Source organism: Callospermophilus lateralis, chromosome 1, assembly GCF_048772815.1.
Source record: "Callospermophilus lateralis isolate mCalLat2 chromosome 1, mCalLat2.hap1, whole genome shotgun sequence".
In the NCBI taxonomy this organism is placed as follows: domain Eukaryota; kingdom Metazoa; phylum Chordata; class Mammalia; order Rodentia; family Sciuridae; genus Callospermophilus; species Callospermophilus lateralis.
The window spans coordinates 174,443,167-174,452,292 of NC_135305.1; positions in this window are offsets into that span (position 1 = coordinate 174,443,167).

The following is a 9,126-nucleotide window of genomic DNA, read 5'->3' on the forward strand; positions in this document are numbered from 1 at the left end:
TTCTGGTCACAGTGACACAAAAGGTGACCGACACACTCCTTCAGACTCTTCCTAACCTCTGAATTCCTCTGCCCTCTTTCCCCACCAATATCTGCTTTTCATAATCAAGGACCATGGAGGAACACGCCCTTCTTTTTTTTAAGAGAGAGAGAGAATTTTAATATTTATTTTTTAGTTTTTCGGCGGACACAACATCTTTGTCTGTATGTGGTGCTGAGGATCGAACCCGGGCCGCACGCATGCCAGGCGAGCGCGCCACCGCTGGAGCCACATCCCCAGCCCTCACGCCCTTCTTTTCTTCCTAGTATTCTCCAACCTGCATCAGTAAGACTTCAAATCTATGTAGGAGAAGGTGACGTAGGAAGTTTTGTTTGAGGCACCGAGATACAAAACCTATCAACACCAAAGGAGGTTCTATAAGCAAAGCTTTCAAAGGAAATATCTAGAAATGGGTTTCCTGACTTTTGAATGGCATGACACCCCGAGGAGTAAAACGCACTGCTCATGAGATGAGGGGCTGTGTAGACTAAGGACTGGGCCCTCATCAGACATGGATCTGCTGATGCTCTCTCGCATTTGGGGGCACGGAACACAGGAATAACTCCCTTGTGCTGGGTGCTTGCTCGCCCTTTCTCTTCCTCCCAAGGAAGGACGTCAGCTTTACCTTGCACTGCCACAGCTCAGAACGTTTTAGTGGTTCCTTATGGTGGGTGGCTGAGGGGTATTGATTGGTGGGATGAGGAATAGAGAACTCGTGGAATGGTAGTTCTTTGCTTCAATGATCATTTCCCCAAGGACAAAGCCTTATCCTATGCTTCCAAATTCCCTGAAAGATGGTCTGAAACTATAAAACATCTGCCCATGAACTCCCCTCTAGGACTTAGCTAGGCCAACCCTGCCGTATTTGGGAGTCTCAGCAACTGTCTTCCAAGTCAGCAATCTTTCAAGACGGCAATTTCCTGTGAACACGAGACCCTCACAGAATGCATGTGTTTCCTTCTGACAGAGGACCATAGCCCCAGGCTGCTTTCCTATAAGGTCCAGTCTGAAGGTCCAACATTGCCCTCTCTCTCCACACTGCCAAACTCAGTGACAGGAACAATCCAGACTCAATGTTGAAGGTGACTACCGTCAAATCCTGTCTTTTCCTACTGACCTATAAGTTCAGGCTTTCCACACGATAACTGACCTAGAATCCTAATGAGCTGCATTCATGCTGAACTTGCTTCTCTGGTTGATGCTTTGCCCATCTGTTGATCCTCTGGAGCCCGGTGAACAGTTTTTAGCACTGTTTAGAAGACTTAAAGATGGCTGGACACCCACGGTTAACGATGATGTCATAGAGATTTTACCCAAAACAGATGATCCAACACTGAGACGATGATCTGATTTAACTTAGCTACTCTGAAGACAGAGCCCTCTGAGCCACATGAGCAGGACAACTCTAGGTTCTTCCAACTGATGATACAAAAGTGAATCAAGCCAGGCATGGTAGTGCACACCTGTAATCCCAGTGGCTTGGGAGGCTGAGGCAGGAGGATCATGAGTTCAAAGCCAGCCTCTACAAAAGCGAGGTGCTACAACTCAATGAGGCATAAATCAAATACAAAATAGGGCTGGGGATGTGACTTAGTGATTGAGTGCCCCCGAGTTCAATCCCTGATACTAAAAAAAAAAAGAAAGAAAGTAAATCAAGGTACTATCAATATGGAAATAATTAGCATATGATTTTGACAGTAATTAGCATCAAATGCTTCCCCTCACTGTTAAGACCAGTAGCACATTTGCATAATGCCTTCTGCCTGCATATATTGCCTTCAACTCTAGTTCTCCGCCCCACAGACCCCCAAACACTCCACTGACTTGTGCCTCTGGAGCACGGACACCATGTTCCAGGTACCAAGCTTTTAGACGTGTTTAGACTGAGACCTGAGCCCTCTTTCCTTGCTCAGCCTTCTTGGGAACCTGCTCCTGGGTTCAGACATTGCTCCCTTACGCTATCTTCACAATGTGTGGTGGCTCCTCCACTAGTGGCCCTCAGCTTCGCTACTCTTCAGGTGAGAGCAGCCAGGGAACCACTTCTCCAGCCCTCAGGTCACTATTCCAGAGCCTGGCCTGTCCCTTGAAAAGGAGGGACAGGCAGACACCCAAAAGAAAGCAGACTCCATGACATGGGGTGGGGTGGGCACCACAGGGACCTGGACCTATGACAAAATGAGTCTCCATTACAGGAAGCCATCAGCCAAACAGCATCGTGAACTCTGAAGCCATTTATGTCACAGCCTTCTGGGACTCTCCTCTGACAAACTGTGTTCCTAACGTGCCGCAAAATTTTGTGCCACGGTAACTATATTACATTTATTAAGAGTTAACTCATGGAGCTCTTTCTATGTGCCAAGCTCTCGATTCATCCTTCTAAAATTTTGGCGTGGGAATTCCAGAATATCTGTTCAAAACATGGGACAGGCGAAACTCGGACGGACTATGTCACCTGACTGAGATCACGGAACTAGCCGCCATCTGGACCCAACTTGGTGTCCTTCGCCACAGTTTCCACCCTCCCCCAACACGTGAATGAAGCTTTGGGGGGAAATAATATCTCCGTGTTGTAAAAGAGAGAAATAACACTTTTAAGTTCTCACCAAGACGGCAAATATCAGGCAACACGACTGTGGCCGAGCACTTTGCATGTAGGCCGTGCTAAATCAAGCTAAATTAAATTCAACAGAGTTCTAGACAGTTAACAAGCTTTTATTAAACCCCCGCTGTGTTGGGCACCCAGCCGTGACTCGGGTGAAGCCCGATACTCTTTAATTTATGAAAATGCTGTTATAATTATTCTGTTTCTTCAATTTAGGTGCCCTCAAGAAGAAAGTTACAATTTACAATTAAGTGTAAATCATCCATCCCAATTCTCTTTCTTTCCGTTCAGCACACCTCCATAAGGTGCCTCGTTGGAGGAGACACATCGTGGACGGTCTGCCTAGGGCACGGTTGTCCGCCTTCTCACACCTCATGCTTCCTTCCACACCCATGGAGGCGGTGTGCTATCTACCGTCACCTTGGACCACCTGGTCCAAGTAGGGCCACATGGGTTCTTCTGGGAATCTGGAACTAAAATTTGCTCATCTGTCTTTGCATGTGGATGATCTGTACCATGTGAACTTGGAGAAAAGAGATGCTGACGGGAGCCAGACTGTAGAAAGAGAGGAGGAGGAGGAGGCAGATTTGTAGGAGAGAAGTAAAGACATCATGCAGCTGGGGAGAGGCAGACACAGACAACAAAGTAGGAAGCTCAGAATCATGATTAGAAATGTGAATTTGAGGTCTGGGGCTATAGTTTGGTTGGTAGAGTGCTTGCCTCCCATGCATAAGGCCCTGGGTTCAATCCCCAGTACCAAAAAAAAAAAAATGACAAAAATTTTAAAAATAAATAAATAAAAAAGAAACGTGAATTTGGAATCAGAAACTTGAACCCCATGTGGTGGTGAAGTTGGCTGACTCTTAATATTGCATTATACAGAGGGAAAACTTTGTCCTGAACATCTTTATTGACAGAATGGGGAAACGAGGATGCTTTTAAGAGTAAGAGCTGGCAAAATGATATTGTCAGGGATCGAGGAAAGCTCACTCTACCTCCCTTCCCGATTCGGGGAGAAGAACTGGTCATTTTCGACTGTTCTGTTGGAAACAATTCCCAGGTTTCATTTCTTATTTAGCTTCACTGCCAATATCATCCAAATGCTGCTCACCTCTGAAACACATTCAAGCTTACAGCTTTGTCTCTTTGCACACAGTACACAGCACCTGATCTGCTTACCACCCCTTCCCCTCAATCCAGACCCCTAAGAAACGTCTCTACTCATCCAAGTCCAGATCAAAGGGGGCACATTGGTGTTTCTTTTCATGTGGTGAAAGGATACGTCATTCTCTAATTAATTATGGACCCGTTGGAAACACGCTGTCAATAAAACCGAGGGTTATGTACTAGAGGGAAAAGAAATGAGATGGAAAAAATATGCCTGCCCCATTATTCATTTGTATTGATCTAGATGTACAACCCTATGCATCACCATTTGACAAAAGGTTAAATATTAACAGGAGAATCATTAATCTAACAAAACAAATTAACACAACAATGGCTCTCCCTGTTGGCTTCCCATGTGCTGTGGAACTCTGAGTGGCCCCAGGAACCCTTCAGACTGATGTTCAGGACTGTTTTTAAGTCAGCTGTTTCATCACTCTGACCCAAAGATCTGACAAGAACAATTACCAGAGAAAAAGTTTATTGGGGGCTCACAGTTTCAGAAGTATCAGTCTAAAGACGGCCCACTCCATTGCTCTGGGTCCAAGGTGAGGCAGAACATCATGGCGGAAGGGCTCAGTGGGGAAAACCAGCTCAGGACACAGTAACAAGGAAGGAAAGCGCTGCTCACCAGGGATGGAATGTAAGCCCCAAAGGCACAGCTCCAGTGACCTGTGGCCTCAGTCACACTCCCTGCCTACCATTATTGACCAGTTAATCCATATCAGTAGATTAATTCACTTAATTAACTAATTAGGTTAAGTTTTTTATAACCCAGTCATTTCACCTCAAAATTTTCTTGCATTGTCACACACGTGAGCTTTTTTTTTTTGGTGGGGGGGGGACTTCAGACCTAAACCATAACCAGTGCCTCTCTTTACAGACCCAGCCATGAAGTGGACTGGATTACGAGATAAATAGTAGGAGGTTGTTCTGTGGACTGAAAAGTTCTTACAAAGATGGAGGACGCTCCCTCTGAGGCAGCCACCATATGCAATGCATGGGCAGAGGCCGTGGAAGCATTAAACATGATCTAGCACGTGAAACATGATCTAGGGCTCGTCACAAATCATTTTTGATTTATTTTAAAAATATTTAGTAGTAAGGAGGACTTCAGCAGAGTCTCAGTCATCACTGTGTTTCAGATGCAATAGTGACATATTTAAAGTTCTCTCCTATGCTGGTCAGAGTCATTTTTGATGTTGGCAAGTGCTAGCCTCAGACTCCCCTCTGACCCAAAGGACAGAGTTTTCCTGGAGCCATATTTTGTGAGGGATCAGTTTAATTCATCACAGGTGAATCAGAGGCCATGCAGATACAGATACTGGTGACTTTGGTCTTTTGAAACAATGATGTGCATGTGCAGGAGTTGACAATTTTATATGATAGGTTACACAAGGATGCTATTGCTAGACTACATGATGGTTCAAATGGCTACTGAGTTGTCAGCTGTCTGCCATCTTTGAGCATCATATCTGTATTTTCTCAAAATGAGTTAAAGTACAACTGTGTCTTTCTTATTGATACTACAGACCAGAATGCTTAAATTGAAAAATTAAAAAAAAAAAAAACAACCTTTAAGCACTGTATTTTCTTTGGGGAGCGAAGAAACATTTCTATGAATTTTCAAAGTTTCTCAGTTTTATTTCAGAGTATTTTTCCTCAGTTGAATTTGTTTTAATTTCATAAGAGCAGGTGATTGTGTGTCTCCTTCCAACCACCTTCAGTCATCTTTTAATTCATGCAACCATCCATACATCCAATCCTGCATTCATCTGTGCACCCAGGTGTCCATGTAGACACTCAACCATGAATCTATCCTACTGAGTTCCTGAGCCCACCTATTCATTGATCTGTTCATCTACTATTGGGGGAAATAAAATTTATAAGACAGATACGTTAGATTTTGCAGAAACGGGACCCTGAAGTCTAGAAATATTAAACGACTAATGTAGACCACTCAACCAATGTTTGAAGACCTGGATTAAATCTGTTGTTCAAATAAGATTTACTTATTGCTAAAATAAGCAAATGATAAAGAATATAAGTATTTGCTGAAGATTACAAGATTCTGATAACCAAGTTCCCCCTAAAAATTCAAAGAGAAATGAAAGAATTTTCAAATAAAATATAATAAGAAAGGCCCAATCACAATGAAAAATTGCAGTCTGAAAGTTTATAGTGAAAAAAAAGAACATGATCATTTCCCATACAAATCTTTCATTCAGATAACTAAACCCATTTGTCTGAAGAGATGACACTTCACCTTTACCAAGTCATTTCGAAGCACCCTAATCAATTCCAAAGACTCTTCACTGTGCGAATATATTACATTTTTCAACGATTCTATGGATTTTACTGGACGTCATCCTTAAAATGATTGCCTGCACCAACTACAAATGGATCCCCCAAACATGTGCTCACACCGACATTCACAAGTGGAGATTATGTCAAGAACAGATGCATGGTCAGGGTTCAAGAACCACTTCTCACAGATCTGTGTATTTTTGTAGAACCTCTTTTGGTAATACCCAAGTAATTTGAAAGCATTTCCTTCAGGAACACAGAATTCTTTGGATGTTAGCCGCGTCTCGTCCATCACTTAAATAGCTCTTAAAAATTCCCCTCCTCCACAACATCTTCCAATTTAAAGAACACGGCTTTCGTTGGCCTTCTCTTTTCCTGGGTCTGAAATATTCCCACCGCTAGCCTTTTTTATTTTCCCCTATATTGTTGAAAACGCACTGACCTTCAACGTGAAATGCTGCTCAGTAGCTCTCCAATTTCCTTGGCAGGGGTCCAAGTTCATCTACGTTAATTTCTGTAGCGCCCAGAGTCCTCCAGGACAGAGACTAAATCAACAATGGGTAAATGAAGGAGAAAACCTGCAATCTCAATGAATCTGAAATGTGGCAAAATTCACCTATTATTATTATTGTTGTTGTTGTTGTTGTTGTAAATGGACACAATACCTTTATTTTATTTGTTTGTATCTTTATGTGGTGCTGGGGATCGAACCCAGTGCCTCATGCAAGCTAGGCAAGTGTTCTACCACTGAGCCACAACCCCGGCCCTCATCCTTTGTTTTTTAAATCCAATTGAAGACATTGAGGCAGCATAAGAAAGGAATCTGAACCACTAGGAGACTTTAAAATTCTCCCAGGCCATTCAGAGACGAACACCAGTTCAATTTCAAGCCTGGTAGATGGGAAGGGGAAATTCTGTCAGAATCTGAGTGTTCTAATAGGTACTTTCCAATCTCTAATTTATAGAGGCCCATTTTTTTTTTCCTTTTTGGCTTCCCTTTTTACTCTATGCAGCCCTGGCCAACTCCAAAGATTGATGAAATCTGAGAGTGGTATTAGATTTAACACCACTTCAAGATGGGCTTTAAGCTGAGAGAGAATGAGTTGGACAGGAAAGGAAATAGAAAGGAAGAGAAAAAGTTCTGCAGATGAAACTCTTGGCCTTATAGCAAATTGAAATATTATTATTGCAATCCCCTCCAGAAACCTCGGGGGTGGATTATGGTGCTCCAAGATCACGCTGTTCCCCATGGTGGCATCTGAATAAAGAGATAGGTGAAATGGATTGTAGCTGTTTGTGCCCCCTCCCAGCCCCGAATCTGAATGAGAAATTCCCCTGAAACCAGTGCCATTTTCAGAGACGACTTCCTGTTTACCATGCATGGAATGTCTGGGCTGTGCTAAGCTGAGGACCCAGTTCTGTTGACATGGCATCTAAGAAGTGATTTTCTTCCATGGGCTTAGTTCCATGGTACAAAGCACCAGTTACGGAATACTGATGACTGTCTTATGGCTTCTCACTTGGCCTTTGGCGGGCGTTGTCAAAAGCTTCTCATTCTGATTGTATCAGAAACTGTGATTTTAAGTAAGTAGCTCTACAAAATCTGCATCAAAAGGGAGATGCAAAATAAGATTGAAAGCATTAAAATGTTGAGCAACACTGGTTGACCATTCTCAAAGCACAGAAAAAGACTTCAAAAATATGGTATCTTTCCTGAGCAAAAATTAATGTCTGAGCCAGGCATGGTACACCTGTAATCCCAGGTACTTGGGAGGCTGAGGCAGGAGGATTATGAGTTCAAAGCAGCCTAAGCAACTTAGACCTTGTCTCAAAAGTGTGTATACACACACACACACACACACATGTATATATATGAAATTTAAAAATGCACACACACACATAAAATTAAAAGGGCTGGGGATGTGACTCAGTGGTTAAGTGCCCCTGGGTAAATCCCTGGTACAAAAAAAAAAAAAAAAAGAAAAAAAGAATGCCTGATATAAATCTCTCTGGTGTCCACTGCCATACTATTTGGTTTGAACTAAAATAGTAGTCCTACATCATTTTTTTTCTAATGTCATGTCTCAATAATAATTAAAATAATATTAATACAAACAACCATATTGATTCCTAAGTGATAGCATTAAGGTTAAAATATCTACTTCCTATTAGACATTTCAATGTTAGCTTTTTAGACAATGAAAATTTTGAGCTACGAAGTCCCCGAGTCTGAGTTAGCACGTGGACTCAGCCCTAAATTAGTTGGGCATCTTGTGTGAGGTACTTCTCTGTAAAATGGAGATCCCATTCACTATTTCACAGACCTGTGAAGTTCACAGATGACCCGCATCAGGCTCTTTATTACAGTACCAGATACGGGTCAGGCTATCCATAAGTAATGGCTTTCTCTATCATGTCGTGAGATGAATCCTCAAATCTTTCCTAAATTTTCTTATTATGTAATCAAGGTTTTAAATAATATCCTGAAGATTTAAAGTACAGGCAGCCATCCATATCTGCAGGTTCTGCATCCAAGGATTCACCAACCATGAATCAAAAATATTTGGAAAAAGTAACGGTGATTGCACCATGTATAAGCTTTTTGTCATTATTGTGTAAATGATATGGTCTGATAATGATTTATATAACATTGACATTATGTTAGGTATTATGAGTAATCTATAGATGATTTAAAGTATATGGGAAGATGTACATATGTGTATGAAAATAGCATGTCATCTCATTTAAGGGACTTAAGCATAAGGTGGGGACCCAGTCCCCAGTGAATTCTGAAGGATGGCTGATTCTTTAATACTACTACTACTGCTACTACTACTACTACTAATAATAATCATCATCATCTTTGGTACTGGAGATTGAATCCAGGGGTGCTTAACCACTGAGTCACATCCCCAGCCCTTTTTATTTTTTATGTTGAGTCAGGGTCTCACTATCTTGCTTAGGCCCTTGCTAAGTTGCTGGGGCTGTCCTTGAACTCACGATCCTCCTGCCTC